The sequence below is a fragment of the Balaenoptera ricei genome, chromosome 11 (genome assembly GCF_028023285.1).
Source record: "Balaenoptera ricei isolate mBalRic1 chromosome 11, mBalRic1.hap2, whole genome shotgun sequence".
NCBI lineage: Eukaryota > Metazoa > Chordata > Mammalia > Artiodactyla > Balaenopteridae > Balaenoptera > Balaenoptera ricei.
Genome location: NC_082649.1, coordinates 21,871,546 through 21,888,401, shown reverse-complemented (window position 1 = coordinate 21,888,401; position 16,856 = coordinate 21,871,546). Strand labels below are relative to the sequence as shown.

Genomic DNA, 16,856 nt, shown 5'->3' with positions numbered 1-16,856 from the left:
TATCACATAAGAAGTAAGTTTAATTTTTCTAGTAGTCATATTTTAAGAAGTAGAAATAAATAAGTGGAATTAATTTCAATGTTTTAACTCCAAATATTATCATTTCAACCTGCAATCAATAAAAAAATTAATGAGATATTGTACATTCTTTTTTTTTAAAAATAAATTTTAGAAACAAGTGTTAATGGGTATTGTTTTGGACAGGGGCACTTCTACAACATTCTGGGGGAAAGGAAAAAATACTCACTTCACAGTATAATCTCTGTAGATTATTTGGGGGGGGGGCAGGGACGTTCCCAATATGCAGAGTTTTGAAAAAACCTAACTTATCTCCTGTAAGTCCAAGAGTGATTTGATTATTATATCAAAGGTCTTTTTGTTTATTTGAGAGGGAGGTTGAAATGGGCGTCTTTCTAAAACAAGCCTCCACTACCAAAAAAAAAAAAAGTATTCAATGAAACTTACACGTTTATAAAAGAGAAAAACAAACCAAAAATCTTGAGAGTAGAAAAGTCGGTTACCTTGGTTGGTTAAAGCCTAGTGGAATAATACTAAAGTTGTGAGCGTCTCCATATAGATGTTCTATTTTTTTTTTTCTTCTACCGTGGAAGTTCCCTGTTGATGTTAGCTGGAAAAAGCGGGTAATAAAATACAACGCACTAGTCCAGTGCTGCTTAAAGTATGGTCGGCGGAATAGCAGCAGAAGCATCACCTTGCTAAAAATTCATGGGCTGCATCCTAGTACCAATATAGAATCTCGGGGGGGGGGAGGGGGGGTGAAGCCTAGAAAACTGGGCTTAATACTTTTTCTTAGCGATTCTTCTCCGCGCTAAGTTTTGAGAAGCATTTACATCAGGAAGTTCCAAATCCTTTGGACCTTCTCTCCCCACCCCGCTCCCCTTTTAATTCGGTAACAGCCCAACAGATGATGTATCAAACGAGGTCTAGACGCGTGGCAGGTTCATTCTTTCGGTTGCCGGCACCCCTCACAACGCACACTGTCCAGAGTCAATCAACTTTTGTAAGATAAATACTTGAATACCAACAAATGAAAGTCTCCTTTGCATGTTTTTGTTCCTTTCCCAGCTTCACCTTGATTGCCTTCCCAGGCTCCTCCACTCGGCCCCAAGCGTCTGAAGTCACGCCCCAGGAACACCTAGAAAGGAGATCCAGCTGTTGAAAGAGACACCACCCCCAAACTGCCACTTTCCTCTTCTCCTTTGACACCGTCGCCCTCTTCTTGTCTGTTTAACTTTTGTCTAGGATCGCTTACAACTCGGAACACTTTCTTAGTCTCAGTCTTTGGCGGTGAGGCTGCCGCGCTCTTCTAGTTGAGATCCGGAGCTGGGCGGGGAGATAAGAGTCTGAATAGCTTTCTCGGGTGTCAGGGCAGATCTTTGCCAAGATCGCTGAATTGAGGGCCTAAGGGGGACGCTATGATTTCGTTTGTCCACAGAAGCGTCTTTCCTGCTTCAGTTTCTCCAGTTGATGTCCCTTCTTTTTCCTCTAGGACTGATGCTCAGAGACAGAAAGTGTGCAGGGGAGGAGCCGGAAGAGTGAGAGCCCTGCCCAATGGGGGAAAAATTAATGAAGAAAATACTGGTCAGACTTTGTTTCTTTTCTTTGACACTTCTTTGATCTTTAAAAACTAATATATACTTCACATTCTATAATATTCACATAAAAGTGTACAATTCAGTGTTTTTGAGTATATTCCCAGAGTTGTGCAACCATCGCCATTATAGAGTTTCAAAACATTTCCATCACCTGCAAACCAACTCTGTACCCTTTCCCCAGCTCTTGGCAACTACTACTGCCGCTATGGATTTACCTATTCCGGACATTTCATATAAATGGAATCATACAACATCTGGTTTTTTGTGTCTGGCTTCTTTCATTTAGCATGAAGTCTTCAAGTTTCACTCATGTTGTAGCATGTATCAGAAATTCATTCCTTTTTATGGTCAAATAATATTCCGTATTTAATTTTTTAAAGTTGTCTTTCTAAAGACCTTTCCGTCAACTCCCCTTCTCAGTATCATTAAAAGAAACGAGATTAAAAGGACATTTCAGAAGAGACATACCTTACGCATCCATTCAGACTTAACGGACAGCCAAAATTGCACTGTGTGGCGGGCACCATGCAAGGCGAAGAACCAGATCGAAGGACGTTAAGAATTTGTTTGTTAGCAATTTGAAACATGTACACAGAGACGTATTTTTATTTTTTCCTAAAAGACAAGGCAAAGTCGAGCCAGCCAGGAGTCGAACCTGAAATTTTCTGATCCGTAGTCAGACGCGTTATCCATTGCGCCACTGGCCCCCCTTGTCACAAAACTCTCTATTACTCATTATTCACTAGAATCATTGAGAAAACAGTTGATTCATGATACAGACGGAAATTAGTTGTACAAGAAAGACCTATGGATTCTAGTAAAACTGATTGGTTATCTTCGGGGTCAATTTGTATAAGTTACATTCACTTAAAATATTTATAATTATGAAAGAATTTTCTGCCTTGGAGCATCATGTATGTGATAGAACGACTGTGGTTAGCATTCCCCCCCCCCCAATTATGTGCGTGATTGTCTGTGTTGTTTCTACTTATGAACGCTTCTTTAACTTCTGCAGTCGGTTCATCTGTCCATTCATCAAGTCATTTCATTTTCCTTTGGCACTTACTGATGTTGAGTATGGGTCAAAAATTAGTGACCCATTTAATTTTCAATTTTGATACAGTGAAAGTGGAATAAAACACATTCTTGAGGTATTATCATATTTTTCAATCTCACTCTCCAAAGAGCCGAAACTCTTTACACAGGAAATAATTTCAGACTCTATGCAGCAGAAAAACATTCCGAAACACCCATCCTCCCAAATTGGGCGAAATGGGGATAATAATTTAATAAAGGTAAACACTTTAAGAACCAAATTCATATAGGAACTTAGAAGTTCAGAGTTAATATAATTATAAAATTAGAGAATACCGGTATCATTACATAAATTGGCTAGTTATATTTAAGGGCTCAATGTAGGCGAAATAGATATGTGGAAATACAGAAGTGTTTATAAGTGAGGGCAGTTCTTTGAGCGAGAAGTACAATAGTTTGGGTCCGAGTGCAGTCACGGTGCGCACAGCTTTTATCCATACTCTTCCCTCGTTAGATTTATTGCGTTGGCCCAAGTTGTGTATCTTCTCTTTGCCTCGGTTTCCTCATTTCTATAGCACAATGTTTTAAAGAGCGCGCGCGCGCGCACACACACACACACACACACACACACACACAGATATTTATGATCCTAGACCTTCATGGTTCTCACTAGCCTGTTTTATTTGTTTGTTTTTTTAAATACCAGAGGACTCTTTAAGGAAGCTACCTGCATTTCCATTAACAGAGCGGGGGATTTTATTACAGATTTTTAAAAACAGAATTTCTTATTTCTCTTTGCCATTGGGACCTGCTGCTACTTTTAGATTTAACAGAATGGATACAAAACAAGCAGCTGTTTTGAGCGTTCACTAAGTCTCTAGCTTCCCGGGTACTGAGGGGTAGCTGCAGATAGTTGGGCTGAAGGAAGCCCCGCCCCCGCGCTCAAGGGATTCACAGGTGCTCGCCCAGTTTGGAGGAGGATGGAAGAGCCAAAATACTGACAGTGTACTCGGGACGGGACGGAAAGCTGCCTCCTTACTCCTCAGTTTGTTTATGGAATAAGACGAACAGTCGAGAACCACACTGAGAAAGTCATCTCGTAACTTGAATAGAAAAGCACTGAGAAACGCTGTGAGCAGGATTTGAACCTGCGCGGGGAAGCCCCATTGGATTTCGAGTCCAACGCCTTAACCACTCGGCCATCACAGCTTGACTGCCAGGTCCTATTTAGGGGTTAAAAAAACACCATCGAGGTCCCTGATTTATAATCCTGCTTATCAATTCTAGCTATCCTTGCTTATTTGGCGTGTTTACTTTAAGCAGTACGTAAAAGGAGATCACTCCTCAAGTCCCCTCATCAGATCTCTCCACTCAGCCTCATCCAACTTGTCCCCATCCTGCCAGGCTCCAGGCTGCGAAGTCTCACCTCCTTGAGAGAAGGCAATATTCCAGCATCACAAGAATCCTTGATTTTCTAAAATTTTCTACGGTCTCCATGGATTGCCTGATTTAGCTTCATACTGGGCATGGAATGAAGTAAGAGTTGTATTAAGTGTGTCTACGATCCTGCTCATTTGTGTTCTCCACAAATACACTATGCCTTGCTGCTAGGAGGACAATGTGGCAGGATCTACCAATATTTCAAACGCATATACTCTTTGAAACAGCATTTCCACAAATGTAAAACACAGACTTGAACACATAAGAAATTATATTGTGTTCTAACTTATTCTCTGCAGCATTAACTGTAATAGTAAGATTGAGAAAAACCTAGTTAGTCAGAACTATTAATTAGATAAATTATGGCATAACTACACAGTGGAATGCTATGCATATTTAAAACAAAATGATAAAGATCACTATGTACATACATATACTATAAAATAGAAGCAAGGTTCAGAGCAATCTCTATAGAATGATACTATTGGAGATATATTTGTGTTAGATTATATATGCACTTTACAAAAACAAAACAAAACAAAAACCAAAAAAAAAACCCCAAACTCTCAAGGATAATCAGTAAACTCACAACAAAGTTCCCAGTTGAGGGGCTGGAGACTAAGGAGGTGGAATTCTTTGGAAGCAGGAGGAAGAAATTTACTGCATGTCACATTAGACTTTAGATGCTACCTATTTAAAAAATCAAATAAAAGCTCAAGAAAACACTATAAATGAGGAAGTGGAGGAGAAAATTTTTCTTACCAGAGTTCTCCTCTGGAATGGTGACTAGCCCTTCCTTTCTGGAACTCAGCAATAGCCAGCACTCTGAAGGAGGCCTCACTTCGAGCCTCAGAAGGAGCTAATCACACAAATAAGATTTGAAGCCACTCAGGAAGCCTGAGGCAAAAAGGCAAGAAGGTTCTGGAATGCTGTCCAAGCCTAGCCCTGGACACACAGGGCACGGGAGACCTGGGAGTCTCTAGGAGAATCACCTGATCCAAGATCAAACGATTCTGGAATGTTCTTCAGACACTGAATTGGATCTTCCATTTGTGAGCAACCAGGACCAGCTCAGTAGGTCAGACCCACCATCTTCACACCCTGACTTCAAGGCCCTTGATTTGCTCTAGGATGTTCTGAAGGAAGTGGAAGAATTAGCAGAATTTAAATAGCTTAAACTTTCTCCTTTAGGTCTAGAAATACAACTTTAAAAGTTGTTTTTGTGTGTGTCCTGTTTTGTTGATTTGTTTTTGCAGAGAAAAGAGCATAGCTCTCTTTTTATTTTCTGTCTTGGCCAGAGTGTAGTCCTCTTTACAGCAGACAGTGCCCAGGAGTTGTTTTCACAGGAAATCCTTTCCCGGGGCAAAGAGCACTGAGTGAAGTGACTCTGTATAAATCTCCAGTGTCCTGTCCCCAGTTTTGTCATTTAACCAGTGCACAGTTCTGGCAGTTTCATAGCTCTTCCAACAGAACACTTTGGAGAATTAAATAATCTTGGGGTGAAGACTGTGAAATCCACTCACAAATTAAAAAGCTCTTCTGAAATGTTTGTGTTTTTTTCTCAGCTAGATCTTGATTTTCTTCCTAGTACTTCTACTCTACTAAGGAATTCACCCCCAAGTGGAGGTGGGACAGAAAAAGGAGGTTGTTTAAAATAACGTCATCCAAAAGCAGTCACTGTTCATCCCGTCCTCCCTGTGTCCACCTTGGGAGTTTAACTTTTGCCAGGGATTCTTTTCAGTTCTAAATGGTACCACATTCTTCTACACATCAACATTCCCCCAGGAGATGTTCTTTCTCTTTCCTCCTGGATTGACGTCTGCCGACTGGTATTTTCTTTAAAGCGTCTTTGATTTTAAAATTTGTCCAAGCGTCTTTCTCAGTCAACTTCCTTTCTCAATTTCAGGAAGAAATGGGAGGTAAAAAGATATCTTAGAAAATGCCTCCTTTGATGGCTACGAAGACTCTTTCAGACTCAACTGACAGTCAGGACTGTATGGTGGGGCAGCGCTTCTGGATGTGAAGGATCAGTTCAGGATAATTTCCTTTCAAAATGTTTTAATAATTGGTTGCAACATCACCCATTGGCCACTGGTCTCCCTGCACAAAAAGTCAATATCAACTTATACTTGACTAAACATCAAGTCAGAAAAGGAAATGGATGTTTTGGTGATTGCTATAGACTGAACGTGCCTCTCTCCCCCAAATTACGTTGAAACCTAATCCCCAATGAGATGGTATTTGGAGGCGGGGGCTTTAGGTCATGAGGATGGAGTCCTCATGAGTGGGATTAGGTCCTCATAAAAGAGATGTCAGAGAGCTCTTTCACCCTTTTCTTCATCTGAGGACACAGTGAGAAGACTGCTGTCTATGAGACAGGGAGCCAGGAGGCAAACTTTCACCAGACTGAGAATCGACACTAGCCTCCGGAACTGTGAGAAATAAATGTTTGTCCTTTAAGCCACCTGGTCTATGGTATTTTTGTTACAGCAGCCCATATGGACTAAAACTGGGATAGAGATGCAAATGAGGCGCACAAGACTGAGCCAGTTCTGGAAAGGTAGACCCACTCACTTGTGATCAGTTTGCACAATATACATTTGCCTACAGTGTTCATATTTAAAACAACAAAAATCAGCTTTCAACTTTAGAACAAATGGTAAGGTGGTGAAGGTCTCTGTAGACTAATTTATAACATATGATTGAAGAGCTGATATACCCCTGAGGTAAGGTAGGTAAGGTGTACTGTTGGCTCAGCCAGCTGAAGGCTCACTGCTTCTGATGGTCTTTCTGACTGGGTATAGAGAAAATAACACTAACCATATCAGTAGCTGCATACCAGGTGACAGGGCATGTGTTAATTTTCTCCATTAATAAAAGAACATCTGGAATAGCAGATGCAATGGAAATAATCACTTGACTAGATCTACAATAACTGTCATTTTCCACAACCCATTTACCTTCTACAGTTGAGTAAGTGAGTTGAATAGAAATTTGGTGAATCTCTGTCCCTGTATCTTTCAAGTTTTTGATGTTGGCACTAATCTCTGCAATCGGTCCAGGAATACCAGTATTGCGTTTTGTTTAATTATTTTCACAGAGGAATTTCTGGTGGCCTCTAATTGGCCTTTTATGCCATAATAGCCTTCACTCCATTAGTCATGGAAATGATATAGAGATTCTGTCTGGAACTGGGAAAGTAACCACAGGGTGGGCTCAGGGATCCACTGTGCCCACAGTGAAATGGACAGGGGGCAAAACTTCATTGGTTGTCTGACCTTCATGAGTACCTACTGCCTGGGGACAGCAATGATGTTTTTTTATCTCTAGCAAGTAATGCCGGTTCCGAGCCATTGTCTAGGAATTCCTGAAAAGTCTGATTTTTTCCTTTTCCCTAATGCACAATCACTTTGGTACATGAGCGCAGGTCCCTTTAGGAAAGGCTAGGAGGAAGAATAACAGTATAAGTTTTTGGCAATGTGCCGGTAGTCTTTCTCAAGGGGAAACAGATTTCTCTTCATTCAAAATTGGCTTGAGTCTGGGAGACTTTTCTGCTACAGATCAGGTCCAAGATCAAGCTGCCCTCAGGGTCGGTTCCTGGTGAAGCCTCTTTTTGTAGAAATCCAAATTCCGAAGAGAGCAACCACTTCCGCGGCGCCGGCTCATCTCCTCTGATATTTTCCCAGGGACCCTCACAGGCCTCGTCGGAACCCAGCAGAGGAGAGACGGGAGAAAGGGGAAAACTGCCCCATGTGAACAGCGAAACCATGCATCGGCGCGGGACTCTCAGGATAATTTCTTCTTTCAAACAAAGAGTAAGTGCGAAGATTTGTGGGGTTTGTTATTTTTTAATATAAGCAAGTTTTCGAAATCAAGCAGAAGTACATAACATTTCAGGAAAAAAAAACTTTTTTTTGCCTGGTTTCGAACCGGGGATTTTTCGTGTGTGAGACGAATGGGATAACCACTACACTAAGGAAACAGCTGCTTGCGCCTGCGCCAGCCCTTATACATAACTGAGTAGACTTTGTCTGTAGCGCCCAGGTTTGTTTACTTCATGCCTGTTGAGGAAATGTTCATTGTTGCAGCGCATTTCTCTCCCCTTTCCTCCATTTATGAAAACAAAAACAAAAACAAAAACCTTTCATAATCCCAATTCTTGAAAAAATTCCAGGCTTGGAAAGCTAAGGCAGCATCCTGGAGAAATTTTTTTTTTTGGTGAATTTTTTTTTTTTTTGGTGAATTAAGGATGTAAGTTTGTTGTTGTTGTTGTTTGTTTTTGTTTATTTGTTTTACTTTTTTGTTTGCTTGTTTTTTAATGCTCTGATGCTTGCATTCAGACTCCACTGCTCTCCATAATATACTGGTGTTACGGAATGAGAATGCTGCAGCCTACAGTTTCCAAGACAGAATTTAAGGTACTCTTTTGAGGCCCCACTGGGAGTGATTTTTCACGCAGTCTTTTATATGAACGAATCCTTCCACCTCAGCACTTCTATACAAAATACCCCACTGTCATCTCCTTACCTCAGGATCCTCATTTCCTAGCTGACAACAGGTTCACAATTTTCTCCATCATTTAACTTCTAAAAATATCTGCTTTATCAAGCTGTCTTCAACATTGCTGGTGATATTATTCTCCAAAATTACAAAAAGCAAGAGATAGGATTCCAAACAGGATATTCTGTTTAAGCAGATGTGCCGAGATATGGAAGATACGTGCCCATATATGGAAGTTTTCCATGGCGCATAGTATAAGTGCTTTCACTGGATAATGTTGCTAATCTGTCCTGATCATTTGTGTAGAAAATACACCAGTATCAGATGCAAAAGACTGAAGAAGATATTTCTTAAAGTAAAATGAAGATACCACTTCTGTGGAGAAGGCCATCTCCACTGTTAGACAACTAATCAGAAGTCATGGTGGTATTGGATTTTAAGCTCTGGGAGGGTGAGGAAGGGATCATGTGTAGCTTTGGGGCCATTATACTGGTAGTTCTCAATAAACATTTGTCAGATCAGGGGACAATATTCGAGGTAACTTTCTGAAATGTATCCAAATTCCATGTGACATTATTTTTCCCTGCAAGTGCCCAGCAGTATCACCTGGAAGCCTAAGTAAAATCTGGCGACATACCTGCAGGTGGTCACTCATTTCACTTCTTGAAGTTTTCATGGTGTCGTATGGATATTATATCTCACTTCTTCTCACTTCAATATAAGAACAAAACTGGCTGTTTTAAAATATCAATTGAATAAATGACATGTGACATAAGGATTACCTGAAACAATATACAAAGCACCTGGCAACATGGTTAATTTCCTTATTGAAAGAGATTAGTCTGTTGCTATATATTTTAAAGGAAATAGTTTCAAGGAATGACAAAAGTACTTTTGGCACAGAAATTTGGAAATATTTTAAAAATACAAAGCACTGAGTTCCATTTTGGTTAAGTTGTAGGAAGTTGCAAGTGTGTGTCCCTCTCAACCTACTAACTAAAGCAAAGCCATAAGCTTAAGGGGAGTAGATTTTCTGAACTCATCAGGAGCTGAGGATACAAAAGAATCAACATAAACTAAATTCTAGAAAGAGGCCTTCATAGGAGGAAAGAAGCCTCTGGCTGTCCTTATTCCTAGCAGATGGGCAGCGGCACAGAGGAGGAAAAACCTGTGAAGACCAGATTAGGAGAAACCAGAAGAAACTTAGACATTTTTAAGGTTTGTTTGTGGGCTTGCTTGACCCAAACAGAATTTCAAGTAGCCAAAACCAGTTCTGGTTGTCTCTGATGAGGAGAGTAGGTCAAAAGGGGGTGAGGAAAAAGGCCAGAAAGTGGAAATACCCACTGAGGCACTCTCAAGTTCAAAACATTCTGAAGTTGGGGATTACCGCAGGAACACGAAGAGCAAACAGTACAAGGCACTTTGTGTTTTAGCTGCCAACAGCCAGGACTGGAGAGCTGAGAGAAATCTCTCCAAAGCTTACTGAATGGAGAGAGATCTCACAGCCAAAGAAACCTGGGGGAGGACAGGAGAGCAAAGAGAATGTCCAGTCACCCAAACAGCTGACATTCTGGCTGTTAAGCAGAGAGAGGTTTCTCAAGGTTTGGAAATCCGGGAGAGTGGCAGTAAAGCACAAAGGGAGGAGAAAAGACTACAGATCAAGTACTGTAGTAAAAAATTTTTTAATAAAAATAAATAAATACATACAATTAGATTTTAAAAATTGGTTTTTCCACTCACTGTCCACCGAATTTTTACTAGAGGACAAAGAAAATGAAGACAGCTACTAGTTCATATGGTGGATGCTGATACAAAGTTAAAGAAATGTACTAAAGATAAGAAATACCATCTTGCAGCTTTTTAAACAATTAAAAACAAAATTTATAAATTGCATAATGTAAAACAAGTAAATGAATAGTTAACTTGCCTCATTAAAAGAAATAGCTCTCTTTAGAATAGTCTTTCAAATCTTACTCGATATACTATATATATAAAACGAGTCAATTAACTTCAGATGCAAAAAAAATAGAAAAAAAAAAAAAGAGAGAGAGAGAGGGTTGTAGGGTCCAACAGAGAAAAGAAAGCAAGCAGAAATTTGCTGCTCTACTGGTCCCTGCCATCGTTGACACCTGCTTGCAGATAGATCAGGCCAGGCTCAAAAGGGCAAAGGTTTCCCAACTCCTTCCTCTGAGTTGCCTGCCTTTGGCTTCAGTTCCCCTACTCCTCTCAGATTCCGGTGTTTCTCCCTGGTCCGGAACAAGGCCCTAACTCCGCACTCGCTGTGGTCTCGACTTCCCTCGTCATAGATCTGGAGATTTTGGGGAGATGGGGAGGGGTCAGAGGTTCAGGAGGGGGGCGGTCTTCACAGTCCTTTTGCCGCAGACCTCAGCCCTGCACTCGGGCGCCACCAAGTGGCCTATGTCTGGCATTGCAGCATCAGGTCCCTGTCTTATTCCGCTCCGGACGAACGGCTACAGATTTAGCTTAAAGGCGACTGCGGAACCACCCTGAAGCCAAGCGGCTAAAGGCCTCTGGGAAGAGATGACCCTCCCGGTATGACCTCCAAGAGCCGAGAATCCGCACCCCGTGCCCGGCAGCCGAGTCCACCAAGCTCTGCTCTGTGCTCAGTTCTGTGATCCGCCCGCCACCATCTCAGGCTTGCAAGGGCTTCGCGTTTCCCGAGGGCTTCTGGGAATAGTTGCAAGGAGGTAGTTGCTCCCGGACATTGATCTGAGTCTTCCTCGGTCGGTTTGAGAAAGACTGAGTTTTCCTCGGGAGAAACACGGTTCATCCGTGCAGGCAACTGGGATTTGTCTTTTCCTTTTTGATAGAAAAAAGAACATTTTTAAAAACATTTTACAAAGAAGACCGCCGACTTTAATTAAGTATGACTTTAAAACATGTAAGTGAAAACAATTTTCGCGGGTTGGCCGGTTAGCTCAGTTGGTTAGAGCGTGGTGCTAATAACGCCAAGGTCGCGGGTTCGATCCCCGTACGGGCCAGTATCCTTCCCCCTTCCTTTTCTCGTCCTAGCTATAGACCACATCACCGGTGGAAATTGCACCCGTACATCTAATTACAGACAGTCCTAATATCACTACCGCTGAACGATTTGATTGTGGGTTTTTTTTGGTTTTTAAAGAAATAAAGTACCAGAGTCAGGATGGAGAGCTTTTAAAGAAAATTGAATGAGGTAAGGTGGATGTATTTAGGGGAAGAGGAAACTGGGAGAATTAGAGAAATGTCTTGCATCATTCTGTAAAAAACTTCAGGCAATAATGTTTTGATATAGTTTATACTTCTGAAATGTAAAAGCATCATTCCTCTTCATGGTAAGTTGCTCAGTTGGTTAGGGTATTTATTGTTTTTATAATGTCAAGGTCGCTGATTCGATTCCTCTTGAAGAATATGCCTCGTGGTATTTCGGTTTTCTTTTTCTCAGTGTGGGAATATCTCAGGCTTGTGGCGTAGCCTCAGACCAGCAACCGAATGCTCTGCGATAAAATGGAGCAATGGTCAGCCTTTGGGTTATATTTGACCGTTACCTCGGTGCTGCCAGTTACGAAGCCATTTACAACTCGTCTAAATTGTTTTCGAACGTTTATCATAAAAGCGTTAGATTTAAGATTTGAATCCAAAATGAAAACGGGGTGCACAGTGGGGGATAGGAGGGCAAGAGCCCCTGGGGCTACTCTCAGTCTAAGTGCCTCACTCTCCCTGTCTGTCTTTTTCTTGAAGTCTGGCGCCTGGGTCTCCGTGTGCCCAGCACGAGACTCCTGTTTCTCTCCTCGACCCTTGCACTGTCCCTCAGACTCCCAGCATATGTTTACTCTTTCTCTTGTTTAAAAGTATGGGGTTACTTTGAAAATGACATACATGATATTGATTAAATAATGACATAAGTAATGTCTCAAGCACAGTGCCAGGGACATAGTGGGTGCTCAATAAGTCCAAGAAGGCAAGGCCTTCCTCTGCTTTGGTCAGTGCTGCATCCTTCGTGTCAAGTACTGTGACTGGCTCAAAGCCAGCGCCTGAAAAAATGTTTTTAATTAATAAAGGGCATCCACTACTCCATTGCATATTAAATAATATACTTACAGATTTTAAGTATGAGAAGGCCTCGACAGGTCATTGCTAACTTTGAAGATGAAGGCGGCCACCAGCCATGGAATGTGGACATTCACTAGAAACCGAGAATGACCGCTAGCTGACAGCCTTCAAGGAATGCGAAATTCCTAGAGATTTATCAGTACCCACTGTTCATAACATATTTCCATTTGTCAGAGTCCTGGTGTTGTTTTGCCTGATATTAGACAACATCAGTAGAATACAATGAGTCATAATTTCAGTTATCTTTCTAAATGTTAACTTGGTACACTTTGAATCTAACATCTAGGCAACTGGCTTTCAATTGAAGATTTACATTACTTACCTGTGAAACCTTATTAATATATAAATGTGTAGGACCTACTCCAGACTTATTGAATCTCTCTGCTTGATATTGTTGATATATTGTTTATATATTCTTATTACATGGTTTGGATATTCATGGCATATTGTGTCTCAGAATTATTATATGTTATGTATCAAGAATTTTTTTCTCTGTAAAGATTATGTTCATTCACATTTATAAATTAGATGCACTGTTTTCTGTCTTCTTTGAAAATATGGTTGATTGTTATGTCTAAAGAGATTTTTGTCTAAAATTTATTTTGGAATGGCTCTGTTATTCCTTGCTATTCTTGTTCCAAAGTTCCTTGTTAGTGGCATTAGTCTTGTTATAAACTCTCATCAGATCTTTCACTTCAGAAAGGCTGGTTAGTAAAATTTGTTATTTAGATTCCAGGCTGATAGGGTCTAAAGTTGTCTCTGGGGATTAATCTTTGCCCTTCTTGGTGGTGCGGGGGACTTTTTAAATGTATTATGTCCTTTGTATGTCCTGCTTTATAGGCAAATAGGGAAAGTGCAGTGAGCTTTTCTTGTATCTGCTTCTTCTCATTTGTCTTCAGCTCACAATAGTCCTTATGCCAAAGTGGTATATTTTGGGGTGGCATAATCTGCTACCCTTCATGACTACCTTTTTTGCTCACATTCCTTGGGAAGTAGATGGGGAAGAACTCTATGGATAAACTGAGGAAAATGAAACCAGGTTTCCAGTGAAGTATAAACAGGATTTCAGGCATAGTGCAGGACTATTTCTACTAAAGTGAAAAGACAGTGACTCTGGTGGAACTCCAGTCATAATCTTTGAAATTTCTCTAGATAAAAGGGAAAAGCCCAATGTATAGGCCAGTGCTACACAGTGTACATTTTAGCTATAAACTACAATGTCACTTAAGATTCAAGAAAGTGATAATCTACTTGTGATTTATTTCCTCAAAACGTCATTGAGCTCCAATTTTCCCCCTGTGCACTCAGTAGGTTCTCCTGATGCACAAATACAGTTCTTAGGGCTGTACAAAACCAAAATGATGGGGGTCTACATTTGACATTGCTCTCTTGTTCTCAAAAATAAAAATGAGTCTGATTCCAAACCAAATGTCGTGGCTTATTAATTCTTTGCCTGACACTGATAACCAAACTCCATCATTTAGCTATGTTGGATGTCACAGGTTAAGAGAGCTGAGACTGAACTTCCAAGACAGAATTTGAAATCTTACTCTCTATCTGGTACTGCAAGATAATTTGTGCTCAATTCATATACCAATCATTAGCAAATCCATCACTTTCTATCAATTACAGGAAACTTATTCACTTTTCCCTTCATCACAACTCTTCATATTGTGATGCTATTATCTGGAAAAAGACTCTCCACAATTGGAATAACAATTCAATACAGACTTTACCAGTAATATAAATTCCTCAATGCATCTCCAGCATGTTTAGTGGCAACTACGCTGTTGAAATACAAAAACCGAAGGGGAAAGGCCCCGCTGGGATTCGAACCCAGGATCTCCTGTTTACTAGACAGGCGCTTTGACCAGCTAAGCCACAGGGCCCCCTCTCAAACTACAATTCAGTTATATCATATTTGTAATATTTTCTGTGAAGTGTAGCATCTTGCCAGAAACGTACTTGCTTTTGTGACAGAGAGAACGCACCTGTATTTCTGAACTATATTTCTACACTAAAGCAGAAAATTCAACATTAAAAAATAAAAATGCATTCTTCAGCGCGAGGTTTTAAAAATTATTTTAAATTGGAGTGAAATTCCTATTTCATGGTGACTATCTCCCTCTAGAGGAAATATTGGATATTGCAACACATTTAAAAATATTCTCCGTTAATTCATTTTGTCCACAAATGTGGTCACTACTGTATTTCAGGTAATTTTCTAGGTACTGGAGATAGAGCAGCGAACCAACCAAACAAAAACTTCTTCATCTATAGGATTTGTATTCTAGAAGCAGGGAAATAAAGCAAGTTTTTAAAATTTCTCCCTCCAACACCCTCCCCCCACCCCAAACGAGAGATGTAAGCACTAATTCCGCTACTGCAAGGTTACAGAGGCCACGGTGCTACTTTCTGAGCTAATTCACTGCACATGAGCAAGACTATCATGCTTCCTTCTATTTTATCTAACCTGGCACAAGAAAGCAAGCAAAGATAAGGACACGCTGATGCACAGGAGATTCTGCTCATTGCACCGTTGAGTTAAAACTGACTTGATTCCTGTCTTCATAGGTTGTAAAAATGAGTGGAGGATGCAGAGAATTAAAGAGAAAATTAGGGTACAATGTGGTAAATAACTCCCGCAGGATGCCGTGGGAGCCTCTAACTTGGGCAAATGCAGGGCGTGTCTTAGCAGAGTCACATGACCTCTCTTCTCAGTTTCCAGATCAGGTTGATGATTGCAGAACGGGTTGTGGCATGTTGGCTGAATACAGCTTAGCGTGGGGGAAGAATAGATGAGACCATCATTCTGAAATGTTTAAATAACCGCCTTGTGCCTTGTGCTTTATGGGAAAGGACGAGGGCTTATGTATTCACTGAACATCCACAAAATGCAAGACCCTGGAGAAAAGAGAAATCACTTAGGAGATCCTGTGACAGATCTACACACCCCATTTCCTCTAGGCAGCCCTCAGCTCTTCCCTGCCTGTCTAGCCTGTACCTAATCTACTTGCCCTTTCTTACAACAAGATTTATTCATTCCCTTTGTCCCTATGTCCTGCTGCCATTCCTCTCCTTACATAAACAACTTTTCTAATTTGTTTATTGTGTATCACTTTGATCATATTTTTTTTTGCAAAATTGACATTTTTGTTTTGTGCACATATATTATAAATTTATATAAATGATATATTATATATTCTTATGCCTTTAAAAGAACATTATGACTTTAAGATCCATCAGAGTTGCTCTGTGTGCACTTAAATCATTGCTTCTAATTGCTATGTAAGATCCCATAATGGGCACTGTATTTCCTTTCTTCTGTCCCAGTGATGGGCTCACAGGTTGCCTCCATTGTCCCCCCGCTCCATATAACACCACTTCCTCATCCATCCCCCTTTATGTACTTGTGCGAGTGTGTATATATATGTGTGTATATATATACGCACACTGATTAGTGTATATATATATGTATACTAATTAATCCCAGTTTATTTTTGTAAGCCTACATTCCCACCAGCACTGCATATCCTTTTATCCCTGCCCAGGCTTAACATTATTCAGCTTTCTACTTTGTAATCTAATATGTGTAGAGTGATAAATCTCATCATTGTTTTCTTTAAAATTTTATTTATGTTTTCTAAAGATTTTGAGCATCTGTCTATATGTTTTTTAGTCATTCGAATTGCATCTTATGTACACTGATACTTTTCTTATCATTTGTCCATATTCATATAGAGGTTGGTGTATTTTTCATGTCGATATACCTGGGGTACATTGTATATTGTAGTTATTAGTCTATTGTGAATTTTAGACCTTGCAGTATTGTCTACTATTATGTTACCTGTCTGTTGACTTTGACAGAACTTCATGGCAAAGCCTTGATTTTATTAAGAATTTATCTTTTTTTCCCCTACTGGTTTGTACTTTTGAGGTTATGCTTAAAGGGTCTTTCTCTGCTACTAGGTTAAAAAATATTCTCTCTTTTAAAAAGTATAGATTTTCTTTTTTATATTTGAGACATGATCTGTCTAGATATCTAGAGAAGTGTACTGGGTTTTTCAATGATAGTCTATTGGGGTTGTGTCTTCTAGTGTCCTAAGTTTTGGTTTAGTAAGAGTCTCCAGGATGTGTTGGTGGTCATGTAGCATC

General features: G+C 40.3%; 4 non-coding genes across 4 annotated transcripts; 1 reads left to right on the top strand and 3 right to left on the bottom strand.

Moving 5' to 3' along the window:
* Positions 1 to 2,250: 2,250 nt before the first annotated feature.
* On the bottom strand, positions 2,251 to 2,323 carry TRNAR-ACG (transfer RNA arginine (anticodon ACG)). Its single transcript has one exon. It is a non-coding gene; the product is annotated as a tRNA-Arg (tRNA).
* A 1,455-nt stretch (positions 2,324 to 3,778) lies between these two features.
* Positions 3,779 to 3,860, bottom strand: TRNAS-CGA (transfer RNA serine (anticodon CGA)). Its single transcript has one exon. It is a non-coding gene; the product is annotated as a tRNA-Ser (tRNA).
* A 7,659-nt stretch (positions 3,861 to 11,519) lies between these two features.
* On the top strand, positions 11,520 to 11,593 carry TRNAI-AAU (transfer RNA isoleucine (anticodon AAU)). Its single transcript has one exon. It is a non-coding gene; the product is annotated as a tRNA-Ile (tRNA).
* Positions 11,594 to 14,516: 2,923 nt separating this feature from the next.
* Positions 14,517 to 14,590, bottom strand: TRNAT-AGU (transfer RNA threonine (anticodon AGU)). The gene has a single exon. It is a non-coding gene; the product is annotated as a tRNA-Thr (tRNA).
* Positions 14,591 to 16,856: the final 2,266 nt, after the last annotated feature.